Here is a 13,463-nt window from a genome sequence, read left to right on the forward strand (position 1 = left end):
GACAGGGATTCATTTTTGTGTCCCATGTCATGAGTGACTTTAATGAGAAATGGTAGAAGTCAATTCAGGGGAGCCCACCTGTACAAGGGTCTAGTCCCATACTTCACTTCCATGTCAGGTCAAGAAACCATGTGAGATAAAAATAAACGAAATTGAGTTATTTGTAGTGAGGTGGATGGACCTAGAGTCTGTCATACAGAGTAAAGTAAGTCAGAAAGAGAAAAACAAATACCATATGCTAACACATATATATAGAACGTAAAAAAAAAAAAAAAGGGTCTGTAGAACCTAGGGGCAGGACAGGAATAAAGATGCAGATGTAGAGAATGGGCTTGAGGACACGGGGAGGGGGAAGGGTAAGCTGGGACGAATTGAGAGAGTGGCATGGACATATATATATATACTACCAAATGGAAAATAGATAGCTAGTGGGAAGCAGCCACATTGCACAGGGAGAGCAGCTCAATGCTTTATGACCACCTAGAGGGATGGGAGAGGGAGGGTGGGAGGGAGACGCAAGAGGGAGGAGATATGGGGGTATATGTATATGTATAGCTGATTCACTTTGTTATACAGCAGAAACTAACACACCATTGTAAAGCAATTCTACTCCAATAAAGATGTTTAAAAAAAAAAAAAAAAGAAGAAACCATGTGAGAAATTACAGCCCAGCTCTTCCAGAGACCTTCTGCACAGATAATGTCTGCTCCCAATTACTGGAATAATGCTGCATAATTTGGAAAGAGGGAGATTTCCCTCTTTTGGTAAGAGCCTTGTCTTCTTAACCATCAGGGTCTTTGTACACACTGTTCCCTCTCCCTAGAATAGGTCCCCCCTTTGCCCTTCTTCCTCCCGGTAAACACCTACTATCTTTAAGACTCAGCTTAAGGGGGCACTTGACCTCATCTGGGGTAAACTGAAAGAAGTTTTCTGTTACATAGGACCCAACGTGCTTCCTTTGATAAACCTCACCTCATTTTTACACTTACTAGTTCTTTGATAAACCTCCTCTCATTTTTCCACTTACTAGTTCAAGGTCTGCCTTCACTACTGGGTCATGAGATCTAGGTCGACCTGGACCTGTCAGCCATGTTCCTCACGTGCCCATCACCTGGCAGAAGCACAGAAGGCCCTCAGTGAAGGAGTGGAGTATTTGAGAGAATGTGTCTGGTGAACTGGTGGTGGCATATTAGGACCTTGTAGGGACCCGTTACCTGAGGCTGGAGATGCTTTCTATCTCCCTTTCAAGGGTCACTAGATGGTTCATTTCCGCTTTGCTCCTAAACTCCAGGAGAGTTAGAAGGAGCCTCCAGGAAAATCATGCCTGCCACTTGTATTATATCACTTTATGGTTTATATAGATATTTCATATCTCAAGGCAAGGAAGGTTCTATTATCTCCATTTTACTGGCAAGGAAACTGAAGTCTCAGAGTGGTGTAGTAACTTGCCCCAAATCACACAGTATGGGGCAAAACTGTAAAGGGAATTGTTTCCTGCTATGATACAGCTACATTGACAATATAGCATCATAAAAACTGTAACAATGCTATTTATGTCTTACTTCCAAGTTCCAATTGGTCACAGATCATTCAGAGCCTTTTTCAAACTGTCTACCACTTACTAAGGATTCACCCAGTCCCTGTTTGCAAGTTTACCCTGCCTTATAGAAATTTTGATTATTTTATTGGAATTCTCATGCCTGGCCAAAATCTCCCATGTTCTCTGTTCCACCCATTCTCTGAGAAGCCATTTTTATGCGCTTGCTTTTCTGCTTGCTTTTCTTTTCTCCAGGCCACTGACCTCCATGTCTAGCCTATGTTTGTTCTTCTGGGTTTCCAAGTATATCTCTTTTCAATATTTATCCCCTGACACTTCCTTTGTTACCATATCCAACTCTGGACCCCTCCTTAGGTGGTGTCTAGAGCACCTATGACATCAATGATGCTTCTTTAGTGTCACAGGGTGTGGCCTCAGAGCCCCAGTGACTGATAAGTTAACTATACCGCATCAGACATTTCATGACCAAACAAGTGATTCTCCTGTGAGCCTAACTGCTCATTTCAATGATAACGCCAAGACATCACTGGAGCCCCTTCTTTAGAACTGCTTTTGGAAATCTGTGACACCTTATTTTTAATATCCTCAGTAAACTTCTGGTTCAAGATGGTGGGTGAAGCACACACTACAGCCTTCCCTTGTCACCCCAAATCTCTGGAATTGATAGATATTTTTAAAATTCACAACTGAATTATAAAACAAGCAGAGGAGCCCTCCTTGGGCCAGAAATTCCGGCAGTATAGAAACTGATGGGATCAACCGATAAAGGAAAGAAATCAAAACACATACAGGAGAGCAGAGTCTCCCTACAAAGCAGGACAAAACCCAATGGGGGTCCTCTCCTGGACAGTGGATAATGAAAGCAGGAGAACACTGGGGCAACCAGCAGATTGTGAACTGGCCTCAGGAGCTCCTATATATCTTCTTTCCCCTACCAAGCAGCAGCTGAAGTGGGGCTCTGCCCAAAGAAGCTTCGGATAGGGAGGGTTGGAGCGGGAGATGCAGGATATGCCCAAGCCCAGAAACCTAACTGCTAAGGTATTCTGACTAGTAGCACGTTCCACTCCTTCCTCACTCTTCCTGAAAACAGATTGGAGTATAATCCGCAGCAGAACATCCAGCTTCTTTCTGTCTTTCCCCAAAAGGTGGGCAAAGCCAGCTGACTGATAAGGAATTTCAGCCCCCAAAATGAGCACATGATTAAGACTCACCAAACATTTGATGAATGCCAATACCATGGAAGGGAGTTTGTTTCACAAACTGTAAATAAAAGATGAGTTTATACCCAGGGAAAGAGACTTAATGATCAGTCAAAACAGGGCTCTAGAGTATGCTGAATTGATAGCGTCAGAGACACCAACAGATATTGCATCCATAAAAAATTAACAGATAATGGACATTAATACTTTGACTTTTGAGATATAAATCTGAATGAATGGACTGAAAAGCCAAATAGATAACAGTGGAAGTGATGGCTGGGAGATTCAGTCAAGGAATTAACTTAGAATGTGGCCAAAGTGATAAAAGAGATGGGAAATATAAAAGAGCAGGTAAGAAACATGAAGGATAGATCTGTAAGACCCAATACTTGTCTAACTGGTGATCCAGAAAGCAAAAATAGTTAGAATGGAGGTAAGGCAGTATTCAAAGAAATATTAGCGGGGGCTTCCCTGGTGGTGCAGTGGTTGAGAGTCCGCCTGCCGATGCAGGGGACACGGGTTCGTGCCCCGGTCCGGGAAGATCTCACATGCCGCGGAGCGTCTAGGCCCGTGAGCCATGGCTGCTGAGCCTGCGCGTCCGGAGCCTGGGCTCCACAACGGTAGAGGCCACAACAGTGAGAGGCCCGCGTACCGCAAAAAAAAAAAAAAAAAAAAAATTAGCGAAGAATGTCCCAGAATTGAAGAGGACCTCCTAAATTCTCAGCAGTATAAAGAGGTCACATACAGGTATCTCAGCGGGGCCAATTCTTCACCCATCGAAGATGGACTTGATTTGGGAAGCAGTAAAAAGCCATTTGAAGCCAAGTGTGATGGAAAAGTTGATCAAACTCAGTTCTTATTGACGATGAGATGTAAGTTAAATTAGATGTAAATTTAAAATATTGTTGCAAGGCTCATAAATTAGTTCTGAAGATGCTTGCCTCTACTATTAGCACCCACACAGATAGTTTAGCTAGTAGAATTTCCTGTTTTCTCAAAACTGCCTCTAGTTTCCTGGTATAAGGGTACACATATGCTACTTCCTAGCATAAGAGTATGTAAACAAATTAGAAGCCAGGGAGTCAAGTAAGAGAGCAATGTATCCTCTCTCATCATCCCCACCCCTACTTGCAGTTCCACCAGTGGATATTAATGCTTCCCAACATGAATCCATCTTCTTTGGTCTCATTATCTCCAACCACCTCACTCAGTCCTACCTCCAAGCATTGCCAAAGCCCTCTTTTCTGCTCACCATCAAAATCCTAACCACATTTCAAGGCTCAGAACAAGTCCCATCTTTCATACAAAGGCTTGTTTGGCCACATCTCTATGCCAGTATCTCATCATGCTTGTAACGATATCATGCTTATTAGTTTTTCCTGCTCCTAGCCTGTAGGCTCCCCCAGAGCGGAAAGAGTGCCAGACATGTCTTTTGTGACTTCCGCAGAACTGCTCCAGGTGCCTGTTAAAATGAGAATACCCTCAGGAGAGAAAACAAGCAGAAGGATTAGCCCCCAGAAACTATTTTGGTGAGATGATTTCCTCTGACTGGGGAGAACGAAGTGGGTGGATAGGAAATGTGGGGAAATAACACAGAAAAGGAAGTGTGGGTGAAGAGGGGCCCTAGAGTTGTGTTCATGCCACCTCAGCATCTCACATGATCCCCAATTACTCTATGACACCAGGGTCACAGAATCGCTGACCTCTAGACCACCAAGGGAGCTTAGAGACTACCCCATTTCCCGGATCCTCTGAGTACCCAAGAGAGGTGCGGTGACCTGCCAGCAAGCACACATTTCTTCAGTGACCCTCAAGGACACTACCCCAGTCCAGAGCCTCTGCTCTTACCCGCTATTCCCAGGACTGTCCCTTATTAACCTATGCTCTTGTTGGAGACTGAAGACTAATAGCAATAACGACGTTTATTGAAATCTTACTGTGTGCTTCATATAGCTACTCTGATAAGGCCTCAACATGCTTTAACTCATTTCCTCCTCATAGTTACCCCATATCAAGAAACACTTTTAGTTTCACAATTTTTCTGATGAAGAAACTGAGGCAGAGCTGTAGCAGTAAATGCACACAGTGACAGGGAGTCCATCTGAACCCAGGAAAGCAAATGGCATGGACAAGCATGCAGAAGGACCTTTGAGTTTCCCCTGTCAATTCTCTTCTCATTCTCTCAACCTGCAATGCCTTTCCCTCAACTTGATGTCTTGTAAAATAATACTCCTCCTTCAAGGCCTGCCCATTAGGCCATACCCAACCTTCCCAGGATAATCAATCAGTTTCTCCTCTGTCCTGTCGTTTATGCCTCTGTTTGAACACCTGTAATCTGACATATTAATAGTAATATAGGTGACTCTGTCGGGTCCAAATTAACTCCTTGCGGGCAAGGGCCTCATTTTGTTCATTGCTATATTCCTAGAGCCTAGAACACTGGCTGGGTCACTGCAGATACTACATTTTGGAAGTGAATACAGTAGTCTGTCTGCACATGCACTTGCTCTCCATGAGATGGGCTCCTCCGTGGCAGAAGCCCAGAGACCCCACGAGTCTTGAGGCCCACTGAGGCTAAGTGCAGCCATGGACAGTGCCAATGTGAAGTGGGCCACAGATGGGATTTCAGGGATCAGACATGTCCCCCATTCTCCCCGTAAATATTTCTCACTGGCTGCATAATCTACCACCATATCATCAAGGCTTCATCTGTAGATTTGGGGTCCAGGTGAAAAGTTAAATGCCCAAAGGAAAGTTCATTCACTTGCAACCTGGAAATCAAACTCTACTGGTCAGTGAAGGTGGTTTTGATCTGGAAAGAGCCTCTGGGACATTGGGAACCTGAGGTGGAAGGTGGATGAAGGAACCTGACTTGGGAGTTGTTAATTTTAAGTCTGTGAATGGGCTGCAGTGGGTCCAGAACCCAGTACTGTATTCAAAGCATACTGATTACTGAGTGTGTTTCTCCACAGCTTTCATTAGATTCTCAGAATGTGTCTGGGGCTCTAAAGAGAATGAGAAGAGCTAGAGAAGATGGCCGTTTGCACCTCACGTTCCCTGACATCCCAGATGAGCTCAGGGCACCTGGGCCTACAGATGCCACTGGCTGGCCAAAGGCAGCGGTGCAGAAGGAAAGAACCAAGAAAGGTGAAGAGGGCAAAGGCATTGGGGAGGGCTATGAGGGGAAGCTAAGACAAAGGGTAGGAACGTTGGGCATCAGATACACAGCTAGAAGAGGTCATGTGGCCCAGTACCCTTGTTTTACAGATAAGGAAAGGAGTTCCAGAGAGGTTAAGTAACCCCAGCATTTGGGGTCAGCGGGTGGCTCCCTTGCCAGAGATTGGCCCTGCTCTAGGCCATCTCTGTGGCCTCACAGTTTGTTCATTAAACAACAGATAAGCTCACAAGGAGAGGCCAGTATTGCTGCTGTTATCTGGCTCTTTGGGTGGCAGCTGCAGGCCTTTTCATTGCTGGAATTCGGCATTTGGAATCAGAGATAGGGTAGGGAAAACATTCCTCTGGGTACATGTGAACACATCATTCTTTGATGACCCCAGGCCTAAAAAGCTTAACTTGCCAACCACTCATTCATTCACTTCACCAACATTTACTGAGCACTTACTAGGTACAGGAACTCATGGTAGCCTCCTTGGGGGCCCCAGAGAGGAGTGAGATGTGAGGCTTTGCCTTGGAGGAACTTGTGCTGTGGTAATTATGAAAGGACGTCCCACTGCAGAGGCAGCTGGGGCTTCTGTGCAGGAGGTGGGTTTGTTGCTGCCCTTAGAAGGACTTAATGACATCCAGGTAGGTGAGCCAAAGCAAGGTTACTTGGGACCTCGGTGTGGTAAATCTTGGATACCAAGGCTCAGGTATGGCTCTGAATCTCGCCGTAAGAAAGAGGTTCCGTGGCCTCTCTCACTGGTGGTATTGGGGTTGCCCTGAGTAGCCCCACTTGAGAACCTCCCACTGTTGCCCCCAGAGTCATGGAGTCACATAACTCCATGTGCCAGAGAGACTTTGAAGGCTGAAGAAAAAGTGGTGCCCAGTTCCAGGGGTTTCACTTTCACCTTCATCTCAGTGTCCTGAGGTAGAGAGAATTCACATCCTCAACCAGGGCTCAGGGAGGCTTTGGCAATGAACAAAGTCACAGGGTTGTTTAACCACAGAGCCGAGACTTGAACTCAGGTCCATGACCCAAAATCCTGTTGCTGTGAAACTGTCACTTCTGCCTTTTCTCACCTCAGGTTAAAAGCCAAAACTGTACTGAAAAATCCCACTACTGATACCCTCTGATGCCAGACAACATGTGAGATCTTGTACAAATGAGTTGAAAAGTGAAGTGGTAGGAAATCTCTTAGAGAAATGACTGCTGCTGTGGGAACGATACCCAGCCTGGGTATCATTTCTGCCTCTCCATGAGACAGGCTCAGCCTGCTAGTGAGAAAAAGTATGGTTTGGATGTCAGGCAGCTCCTGTACAATAGGCTCTGAAGGCCCCATGGTGGGCCTCTGGTCTTTCAACATCCCCTCCCCTTGTCTCATGGCCTGAAAGGGCCATGATCTAGAAGGCTTTTCCAGTGGTCACTGCTGATTATACCTGAAAACAAACTCTCTTGGGACAGAATATCAGATACAGCCCATTGGGAAGACAACGGATTAAGTATCTGAGGGACAAGAGGGCACCGTCAGAGGGGCAAAGGTGAAAGCTGAAGTAAAAGGGCAGCCAAGGCCTGCTGGTGGTTGGCCAGTAAGCAATTGTAAAGAAAAGCTCATTTCCACAGACATGCACTGAAGTCATGGGACCTCAAAGATGAGTAAGAAAGCCCCAGTCCTGCCTGATGCCCAAGAGCTTTGGGCCTGTGTGCTCATGTGAAATGTGGATTTTGGCAGCCTGTGCATTTACTGGAGAGGGAAACTTGCCTTTCATGCACCATTAATAGTCTTCCCTATGTGTTTGGAAAGCTAGTGGCTGAGGTTTCCCACTGGTGCCCTAAAGGGGAGTCCAGGCCAACCACACAATGTTTACCCCACCGGATTTCCCTTGTTGGTTTCCACAAGTTCTCCTGCTCCAGAATAAGAAATTCCCAGGGACTCACTTGGAAGTGTGTTGGGAAAAATGACTAAACCACCAGTGTCATGACCCCAATGCCAGGGCATGGAAATCAGATAGTAGAATGTGTACACAGTAAACCTTTCCCACTTTTAAGTGACCACTGGCATGTGACCTTACTTCCCCAGATCTCATGTGGTTGGTTCAGTTTTCAAGTGAGAGAACTGTACTACTGGAAGATCTCGGAGATTTTTTCCAGCTCTGACAACCTGTGTTTCCACAATGTAGGAGTTCATGGGCAGTTCTGCCTGTCACCTCAGAGACCTGTGGTCCTCACATGATGTCCTGGCTTCCAGAACCTTCCTCGGAACTTCCCCTTCCTCGGAACTTCCCCTACATTCATGCCTGAATGTAGCACCTTGCTCAGACAGGGTCCTTAATAAATGTTTGTTTAATGAAAGTCTCCACGACTCTGAGTTATAGAGTGACTTGGCAGTCGAAAGCAAGAGTATCCCAGGACCCATGTCAAAGGGAAAGCAGGAGGGGTATTTACGCCAGGGAAGAGAGGGCTCAAGGAAGGCAAGGAAGAAGCAGACCTCTCCTGGGAGGCTTGCGGGGCAGAACCAGCAGAGCTGGGGTGACATGGGGGAGACATGAGAACTCCCAGGTACGATGCCTGTGGTTCAGTGAGGAGTCAGAGTTTGGGTAAAGAGAGCCAAGAAATAAGGCTGACTAAGGATAAATCTGGAAGCCTTGCAGTAACTGGAAGCAAAAAAGGGTTTTTAACAGGGAACTGATGTAATGAAAACTGAGTTGGAAAACAATCTGGCAGCAGTGTGCAGGATGAACTGAAAGGGAAGGTCTGAGAGGAAGAACATCAGAGAGGTTACAATGGGGAATAAAATCTGGACAGAGGTGGAAACAGTACAAACTCAGGCAACAGGTTTGTAGCAAGCATATGCAAAGGCCTGGACACTGTTCTAGGAGCGGGATACGGTTGTGAAGGAGGTAGACCCAGATCCCCAGCCTTGGGAAACTCATCTTCCAGGAGAGGAAAGAGTAGGAAGGAGATGACTTTTAAGAATTAATGCCTCATTTTATTAGGTAAGGGATTTGAGGAAACATACACATCCAACTCAGAAGGATAAATATAAACGATTTAATCTATTCTCTTTAACATCCCTTTAGATGAAACAATGAATTGTGTAGGGCTGATCCTATAAAGTCACTCATAGTCAGCTTAAGGCCTGACACCAGAGCATGACTAGGCACAGGCAGCTGCAGAAAGGACTCCCACACCAGGTCCAAGCGTGCAGCTCCTTGAAGTTTGTGGCACTTGATTCAGATAATTAGTAATGGCTGCGAATGGGCTGGAGTCTGGATCGGGCCCACGGAGAGGTGTTTTGTTTGGCATCATACCTGAAACTTTGAGAGGAGTCCTGGGCTCTATAACGTCTACCCATCTCCACAGCTGTGTCACCCGTGTAGCCCTTAAAGTCATTAAACCTTGGGAATGCCAAGAGTGGAATGAGGTCCACCAGGAATCCCCAATTTGGGGGGAGTTTTCCCAACAGGGGCTTTTGAAAACAATTGGGTATTAGAGATTTCGAGGTAAGTTTTGGAAAAAGTCTAGAAGGCAGATTATGGATTTGTCTTCAACTGACCACTGAGAATAGTCTTTGATCATTAATGGAGCAGAGGGTAGGGTTATGGTCCATTACAAAAATTAAGATATGGGCCTGAAGGTAAAGGAAAATCTTGTTCAGAGACAAGACATTTTTAGGGAATATCCCTAGAACTTTGTGATGACATTTTTTAAAATTAATTTATTTTATTTATATTTGGCTGCGTTTGGGTCTTCGTTGCTGTGCGTGGGCTTTTCTCTAGTTGTGGCGAGTGGGGGCTACTCTTTGTTGCGGTGCACGGGCTTCTCATTGCGGTGGCTTCTCTTGTTGAGGAGCACAGGCTCTAGGCGCACGGGGTTTAGGAGTTGTGGCACACGGGCTTTAGGAGTTGTGGCACACGGGCTCAGTAGTTGTGGCGCACGGGCTTTGTTGCTCCGTGGCATGTGGGATCTTCCCGGACCAGGGCTCGAACCTGTGTCCCCTACATTGGCAGGCGGATTCTTAACCACTGCGCCACCAGGGAAGTCCTATGATGACATATTTAGGCTGGGACAGCGGGTGAATATTCCTAGGGGGTAGGAAAGTAAGGGGAAGGGGTAAGCAAAACAACAACAACAAAAAAAACCCCAATATTTTGAAGTTGAATGACTGGGAAAATGATGTATGAGAAGGTTGGGGTGGGAGGAGGAGGTTAGGAGGAAGTCAATGGTTTTGGTTTTAACCATAAGTGTGGAGTGATTGGTGAGGCATCTAAGTGCTGATGTTCATAGGCACTTGAGATATGGAGTTAAAGAAAGAGGATTGGGCCAAGAAGGGAATTGGGGGTGGGGCACCCACACAGCAGCAAGAGCTGAAGTCAGGAAAAGAAACGAGTTCTCAAAAGGAGTATGAAGCAGAGGGCTAAGCTCTTAGGCTGGGAAATGCTCAGGGTTCAGGGACTGCAGGGGAGCTAGGAACAGGTACAGAGGAATAAGAAGGAGCAATGGGAGAAAAGGAAAAGCCTATCACATCAGCCACAGGCAAACCGATACAAGAAGGAGAAATGGCCAAATGGGTCCAAAGCCACAGACTGAGATCAGAAGAACAAAGATGGAGGGGGAAAAAGTATGGATTAAGAGGTGGGAAGGTTGTATGTAACCTCTGAGGGACTGGTATCATGAGTGTAGTGAAAGCAGAAACCAGAAATTAAGAGGCAATGGGTATAAAGGAAATGGTAACAGTAGGCATGGGTTATTTATTTGGAAGAAAAAGATGTTAACCTGCAAAGAGGAGAGGAGGAAGCCAGAGATACAGAAGGAAAATGAGGAGAGGCCTGTATCATGGCAGCCAGGAAAGGAACCAGGCATGTAGTGAGGGGAAGCAGAAAGTGGTTTGGGTTAAAAGAATGGGCTTTCAGCTCCCACAGATTCGTGCTCACCTCCCACTTTACCACTTGCTTTGACATGCTGAGGCTCAGTTTCCTCATCTGTAAAATGGAGGTATAATGTATTGAACTCATTCCAGAAGGTCGTTGTGATGACTGAGCCATAATGCATGTAGAGCACTTGGTGAAACGTTCCAGGTGAGAGTGAAACTGATGCTACAGGCATCAGGTCTTGGCCACACTCTTCAAGGGACTGTTGACACCACATCCAGGTTGTTTGTTCCCCTTGTAAAACAGCAGTAACAGTTGTCATAATATTTTTTTAAAAAGAAAAAATTACTTTTTGGAGATTCGTGCCTTTTGGACATTCTCCAGCTTCTACCTTCCTCTCTGTCTCTATTATTGTAGCATCCCAGCCATGCCTCCTTGTTCATTAGAGATGCTGGCACTTAGCCATGATCAGCCTCTTCTGGTCTCCTGATAGCTCTTGGGCCAACCCTCCCCAGCTTTCTCTGTAAACTCACCTTTTCTTACAAGATTTATCCTCCTCTATTCTGTCATCAAATTTTTGTGTCCCTTAAGACACCCTTCTCAGTCTATACAGTCTCCATAGCTCATATGTCAGCTCAGACACCTCCCCTGAATTATAGACCGTATATCACCACTTGGATGTTCCAACAATTCCTCCAGCTCAAAATTTCCAAAATCTAAAAGAATTCTCCACACTTCAAAACTGGTCCAGGCTCAGAGAACGGCACACCACCCCTCTAGGTACACAGTCTGGAAACTTAGGAAACATACTTAACACTTTCCTCTCTCCTTATATCATTAGATTTAAATCATGAGAGTCATGCCAACTTAGTGAACCTGTCTATTTGTCTCTATTTCGACCTCCTAAGACCATGGTGACTCCCTCTCTTACCTGAAAAACTATGGAAGCCTCCCAGCTGCTCTCCTTCACCCACTCCAATACCCTTCCCTCCATCGTATTCTTCCCACTGCAGCCAAAGTGATTCAGATTTTTAAAATGTAGATATGACTTTGCTGATCCCCTCCTTAAAGCCCTTCACTGGCTTCTCATTTCTTTTAAGACAAATTCTAACTTTTCTAATGCACCTGCAAAGCTCTGCAGAGGTGTCCCCTGTCGCCATCGCAAGCCCCAATACACCCCATACTGCCCCTGCTCTCTGGGGCCCAGGTCACCAGCTTTCTTCCTGCTCCTTGCTGACCCTTCTTTCTGCTTCGCATCATGCTCACCCTCCCCCTGCTCCGTCCCAGGCTACCAGTTCCATTCCCCAGCCCCTCCCTGGGACAGGACACTGCAGCCACAGGCCTCCCTGCCCCCAGCTGGATGTTCTCACTCACTTGGGGAACCATTCAGTAAATATCTGTAACTCCTCCTCCAAGACCCTGTCTGTTAGCCCCTGGGGGCTGATCACATCTGTCTTGTTCCTTGCGAGAGCCCCAGGAGGCAGCCCCCTGTCTGTGGGGACCCAAATCAGAAAGTGTGGCAGGGAGAACCAAGGTGGCTGGGTCACGTTCCTCTGGGAGTGGGGGCAAGAAAGAGAGACGGACCAGGTGTACTGGAGAGAATGAGAAGGAGGGCAGGCTTGGCACCCGGCCCTCAGACCCTGCTGGACAGGTCGCCTCCATGCTGCAAGGTAGGATTTGGTAGGGTCTGGCCAAGCGGGGCAGCACTTCTGCAAGGTGAGGGCCTGCCTTCCCACCCTGGCAGAGGGTCAGGGCTGTATCAGGGCATCTGGGAGCCCCTTTTGGTACTGCAAGGCCCAGAGTACATCCTGACCCCAAAGCACTGGGATACCCGGTTTCTGCTGTGCCCCCAGCTGACTTTGCCCTGGCTCAGACTGGGTACTCTGGCCTGGCATTTCCTTATCCTGAGGTTGTGGGGCATTAAGGTGTCAGGATATCTGTGGTACACATAGCATGGGAGCAGAGGTCTGGTTCATCTGGAGGCCAAAGCCCCTGCTTAGGGCCAGGCACCTAGCGTCGGATGCCCCAGTGAATGAGACCACTTTGCAAACAAATGCCTGGAAAGCCAGGTATTTGAGATGGCTTTTGAAGGCCTGTGGCACTTTAGGGCCACATGCGTATATATGTATGTTTGAGGGTAAGGGGAGGGTATTCCTGGCACAGGGGACATATAAGTAACCTCTCTGAAGTTCTAGGACCTTCCTCCATTCCTGTACCACACCTTAAGGGCCTATGTTCAACCTGTCTGTGTGACCCATTGGAATGTTCTACTGGACAGGAAAACCAATGTAAAAGGAGGAGAGAATCTTTAAGGATCTCTCCAGCTGTGCATTCAGAGATCTGAAAAACTAACTCCTTTAAAGGGAGTCATTCTGAATAGCCTGGAAATGAACATAAATGACTGAAAAGTCCCTGAATGTTGAGACCAAATGAATCCCATAACAGGCACCAAATGGCATGATTCAGAGCACGGGCTCTGGAGACAGACTCCGTGGATTCCAATCCCATCTCCACGACAAACAAGCTCGGTGCCCAAGGGCAAAATACGTACCCACACTCCAGTTTCCTCATTTGTAAAATGGGTACCATCATACTTAGCTCACAGGGTTGTTTTGAGGATGAATGACTTAATATTTATAAAGTGCTGGGAACAATGTCTGACACACAGCAAATGCTAT

The 13,463-nt window shown here is 46.5% G+C and overlaps 1 protein-coding gene and 1 long non-coding RNA gene across 2 annotated transcripts in view; both read left to right on the forward strand.

The window, feature by feature from the left end:
* The first annotated feature begins 745 nt into the window (after positions 1–745).
* On the forward strand, positions 746–5,780 carry LOC125963527 (uncharacterized). Its single transcript, XR_007475581.1, has 3 exons — positions 746–764; positions 4,205–4,286; positions 5,730–5,780. It is a non-coding gene; the product is annotated as an uncharacterized LOC125963527 (long non-coding RNA).
* A 744-nt stretch (positions 5,781–6,524) lies between these two features.
* Positions 6,525–13,463, forward strand: part of LOC101283540 (aromatase) — a 50,174-nt gene continuing 43,235 nt past the window's right edge. The window contains exon 1 of the mRNA XM_012537273.3: positions 6,525–6,561. The gene's annotated coding sequence lies outside the window, so the exon portion shown is untranslated. The remainder of the gene's footprint in view (positions 6,562–13,463) is intronic.

The sequence above is a fragment of the Orcinus orca genome, chromosome 2 (assembly GCF_937001465.1).
Source record: "Orcinus orca chromosome 2, mOrcOrc1.1, whole genome shotgun sequence".
Classification (NCBI taxonomy): domain Eukaryota; kingdom Metazoa; phylum Chordata; class Mammalia; order Artiodactyla; family Delphinidae; genus Orcinus; species Orcinus orca.